Source organism: Tasmannia lanceolata, unplaced genomic scaffold, assembly GCF_043159265.1.
Source record: "Tasmannia lanceolata isolate RefF3 unplaced genomic scaffold, GAP_Taslan_0.1 ptg000003l, whole genome shotgun sequence".
NCBI lineage: Eukaryota > Viridiplantae > Streptophyta > Magnoliopsida > Canellales > Winteraceae > Tasmannia > Tasmannia lanceolata.
Genome location: NW_027518680.1, coordinates 23691168 through 23695305, shown reverse-complemented (window position 1 = coordinate 23695305; position 4138 = coordinate 23691168).

Sequence of the window (4138 nt, the reverse complement as noted above, 5' to 3'; positions counted from 1 at the left end):
TGTGTGGTGACTTTGGGATCCTTTCAACTTTTTTCTTTGATTAGCTGGCTCTAAAAATTACACGACGGAAAGATTCCCTCTCCAGCTCAATGTTTCCCTGTTCATTTTGTCCCTATATAAGCATGTCACATGTTACGTACGTGCTGACATATTTTTCATTTTATCAAAGGAAAATGATAAATTCGCACCCTAGTGGGATGATTCGCACCCCTATAAAGTGAAAAATTGTTAAAGTCTGCCGCATCAATTCACGTTTAAAGCGTGAGAATAATCCTACAGGTGGTGATAATTTATCACCACCCTTATAAAAGGGCGAGCAAATCCATTTTGTAGAAAAAAAATGGGGTCCTTACAGGTGCGAGAAAACTTGAAGGGTAAATTGTCTCCGACATAATCATCCTTAAGGCTTCGGTATTTGATTTTTTTATTGCGGCCACCTAAAATAGAGGAGGCTTCACTTTACATATAGTATAGATAGATAATATAAAGGGATTAGTGTATCTACTCGATTGCGTAGATAACTTATCTACTACGTCGGCCAAAACACAGTGGGCCTACATTTTTTAGATGATCCAAAGCATTCATTTGATAGGCAATCTCAAAGATAGAGTGTGCCCAAAAAATCAGCTTCTTATCCTAACCCATCGAACTGTGGAGATGAAAAATAGACAGATTTGTGAAGGTTTATACCTTTCCATTTTAACCTCCACAAATCGAAGGGTTGGAATGATCCTATGGAGCTGATTTTTTGGGCACACCCAATCTATGTGAGGCCCCATCAAATGAATGGTTTGTATCACCCAAACAATGTGGGCCTCCACTATTTTAAGCCAACGGAATAGATAAGTCATCTACTCGATCGAGTAGATACACTTTATATGATATTTTAGCAGCTATAGGAAAGCATACATTTGGGTGAAATTTAACTGTTTAAACAAGATATAACATTTATACTATATTTAATAGCTAAAGAAAATTTATCTCTATAAGGCTTTAAATAAACTTAGTGACCACCAAATTAAGTAGGGGTGTAATTCAGAGCGAAGTGAAAAAAAATTATGATTTTCACAGTTTGACCTGATTTTTTTGTGAGCCGATCCAATATTTTCACAAGTCAACCCAATTTTCGAAGAATTGACTCGTTTTTTTGTGACTCAACCTAATCTTTTGCAAATGTGTTTTTTTTTTTTTTTCTATTTTTCGGCATCGGTTCATTTTCTTTTTTCTTCTCCTCTTTTGATTCTTATTCTTCTTCCTCCTCCTCTTCTAAGTTGTGGTGTTGTTCATAGCGGGAGAGATGAAAAAATAAAATAAATAAATAAAGACCCTGGAGGGGCCACATGGTCTTTTAGATGGCATGGTGCCCCTCCAAGGGCCTACTTGCCATCTGTAAATTCAGACTCAAAATATAATTAAGTACTGTCTTTTTCCCTTAAAATTTCTCTCTGAATGAATTTTCTGCATTTAATTTTGATCTCACCCTGAATCTAGATTTTAACATATAAATTCATCAATTCAAAGTACGGCCAAGGTCAACAGGCCAGATGGCCCACAATATTCTAGAAGTACGCGTTTGGATTAATTAGAAGCATTAGAATAAATATCTACTTGTAACTTGTGAGTAACAATAGTCGTCCTTCAAAAAATTATGTCGGCCACCTCTTGGCTATTATTAGGATGAGGAATGATAGAATGAAGGTTGCCCTTGCAAAAACTTCTCTAGAAAAAGGGAGCCCCCATTGTTCAATGTCAACAAAGTGAATGTATTACGCCATTAAGTTTATATTTATTTATCTGCACCATTTTCATATAGTTCTGTGCTCTTATAAATGAACTATGTGGACATTGTCCAATGGGGGCGCTCATGGGCGGATCTAGGGCGCGGGTCAGTGGGGGGGGGGGGGTGAGGCGGGCAGTTGCTCCCCTGGAAATTCAGATTTTTCCATTCGTAGGAAGGGAATTTGCCCCCTTCCCCCTTGTGACACTACATTTGCCCCTATCTCCATGTGACACCTTGCCCCCAACTCTCTCTCCCTCTCTCTCACACACACGTACAGACATATGCACACACACACCCCGCCCCCATGAGAGTTTATATGTAGTGTGCATGTGAAGTCCGGTATTTTAAAAATGGGTATTGTGGGTCCCACTTCATAGGTTGATCCAATCTGTTTATGTAGGGCCACAAAATAAATAGTTGCAACCCGTAAATCTTCTCCATAGGATGATCCAAACGCTCCCAAGGATTTCAAAATATAGGGGTTTCTATAATGGGCAATCTCATTTCTATCATGCGGTGTAGACAATTTAAGCCCAACAAATGAACGGTTTGGATCATTCTATGAAGTGGGCCCATATCATTTTTTGAAAAATAATAGACTTCATGGTCATCACCCATCCAAACATGATGTGTCATTTTTAGGCCCCACTACAACAAAATACGATTTGTAAATTCGGACTCCATATGCACGGTTTAGGGGGAGATCGTGGGTCCACCTAGCAAAATATGAAGTGTAAAATGGCGGCCCCCAACATGCTATAAGAACCATTCTCTGCCCCCCTAGAGCAAATTCCTGGCTCCGCCCCTGGGGGCGCCCTTTAGGTGGTTTTTGCAAGAGCTCCCTTCAATTTATTAGGAAATGGAAGATGAGTTTTTCAATTTTGAAAAAACTCAGATAGATGTACCAGCTTCAGTTATCTCTCTCTCTCTCTCTCTCTCTCTCTCTCTCTCTCTCTCTCTCTCTCTATATATATATATATATATATATATATATATATATATATATATATATATTATAGCAGAAGAGAAATTAGAGAATTTTTTTGAATATTTCTAAAATTCTGTGAGATTTACACGTCCATGTTTCATTTATTTACCATCTAGCCCTTGAATCCCTTGAATCTTATAGTTCATCCATATTACAGTCAAGGGTAAAATGGTCTATTCCTGAATCTCCTTTTCCCCACCTCCCACCTACTACAGATATTATCCAAGGGGGATTTTTTGGTGTTTCCTTCTCTGGCTGAATCTCTCATTACCTTCCTAAGGTTAAAAAAATGCATTTTCAAAACTGATTGTGAGTACATAACTGATAATTGGATTCAGTTCTTATTTAAGCTAAACTTTTTTTCATTTTCCTCTAGGTAACTTTGATCTTTACAAGAACACAATATTAACATAATGCATATGCCATGAGACACTTCCATTTCATGCCTCTTTGTTGTGTATCATGTGACACTCACCATCAATGCTTGACCTATGTTTTTTAAGTTTTTTTTTCAAATCCTCTATCTCAATCCAATAAGTGTTATTGGAACTAAGTGTTTCTTTTACATACGAATTAGCTACGAATTAGTTTCTATATCTATGTAATCCCAAGTTTGGAGTTGAAATACAAATATTTTTCATGTTTTATAGATTGGAGGTCATTGTTGTGAACTTGCCATCAATGCTTCATCATGTTCTTCAGGGAATTTCGAGATCCTCTATCTCAATCCAGAAGAACTTTCATCAGTTTAATTGGCACAATTGGACTTGCTCTGTCATGACCTTCAGTTCATGGGTTACACACTTACACCCTGCTTTACAGAAAGAAGATTACTATGGCCTTCAACTTTAGGTCAGATCACGATGTGAGGCACACATATTGTACTCAACCCTTATTGCTTTATTTGTTCATTTTGTCCTCTTACCTTTTCATGCTGTTGCGTAGCAAAGTGTTTTTTGGGTCTTCATGCATCTATTAGTGCTTGTGAGAAACATACCTTGGAGAACAATCCACATTTCTCTACACGTCCATGTTTGATTTCTAATCTTCTCCTTTTTCCCACCGACTATAGATATTCTCCTTTTTCCCACCTACTACAGATATCAGCAGAAGAGAAATGCTATGAGATATACACGTCCATGTTTGATTTCTATATATATACATATATATATATACATATATATACATATATACATATATATATGCATACATATATATATATATATATATATCCTCAATTAAGGAGAGAGGGCGTAGAACCATCCCCTCCGTCAACAATAGCAGAAATGAGGAGTGCAACTTACAACATCTATCTTATCAGGTAAATTTGGAAACTCAGGTCTTTAAATGTTGTTTAGATTATTAAGCTA